This window comes from Austrofundulus limnaeus, unplaced genomic scaffold (assembly GCF_001266775.1).
Source record: "Austrofundulus limnaeus strain Quisiro unplaced genomic scaffold, Austrofundulus_limnaeus-1.0 Scaffold273, whole genome shotgun sequence".
Classification (NCBI taxonomy): Eukaryota; Metazoa; Chordata; class Actinopteri; order Cyprinodontiformes; family Rivulidae; genus Austrofundulus; species Austrofundulus limnaeus.
The window spans coordinates 319,957-321,118 of record NW_013952675.1 but is presented as its reverse complement, the minus strand read 5'-3'; positions in this window follow the sequence as shown (position 1 = coordinate 321,118).

The window sequence follows — 1,162 nt, the reverse complement described above, 5'->3', positions numbered from 1 at the left end:
GCTTATAAGGCTGAGTTCACCTGAAACTCATCAGACTGAAGAAGTCTCTTGGAGGAGAGACGAAACATTTCACTAAAGAAGAACCCATCCAGAGGACCTACTTATTTTTTAAATTTTTATCTCCATTAAATTTTATATTAATGTTTATCATTTGGGCTCTTTTTTGTACTCTAATAGAGCAACATATCCTGAGAGTTACAAATAATACAATCTGAAATATTGAAAAATTAAATATTTTGAAAGTKGAAATTTTTTTCTTAAGGCCTGAAGAGATGAATGATAACAGACAATTATTTTTGCAACCTATTTTCCACTCATGCCTGTTTTAGGATTAAGAATAATTTAGAGTTACCAATTAAGCTAGCATGTTTCTGATTTGTGGGAAACCAGAAGTGCAGAAAACTCACATCTGCATGAAGAGACTATGTAAACTCTGTCCAGAAAGTTCCTAAGCTGGGGGGCAGACCTGTGACCTTCTTGCTGTAAAGTGGCATCACTAGCCTGTGGCCCAAGGTTATTTCATGTTTGTTTAATGTTGCTCATGTAGTGGTCACCTCGAGTGAAATAAATGTGCAAAACTGTCTTTGACCAGGCCTTGAAGGCCTTTCTTTAAAGAGACATTCTCTTCTTCTTAATCAAATAATAAACAGAACAATCTTCTTTTTATTTGATTTGTTTTTCTCTTAACCAAGAGTAATTACGCCTTTGTTAAACAGAGACAATATTATTAAGTTACATGAGATAAGACGGACTCCTTTCCCTCCAACTGGGCTTCATAATTTTATGAATGTATGAAAAGGAAAACCACAGAAAATGTTATTTCATTGCTCTTTTGTATTAAAGCAAATCATTGCTCCAGACACTGTGAAACCACAGTGATGTGATTATAGATTTGTCTGTTTAAATATCTTACTTAACTAAACTCAGCATTATGGTTAAGCTTTATTATGAATAATACATAGCCTACATACCTTGTGGTTGATAGATCCATTTCTTCTGATTATAACACTGGTAAGCAAAAAAAAGCCTCTTCCAGTACCGCTTCTGTCTTCTGTCTGACTGACTGAGGGACTTTCTTCTAAAGTATGTAGACTGATGTGAATGTTTTTGTGTTTCAGATGACGCACTGTATACCCACCCCCTTTGTCATTATGTTCCCCCT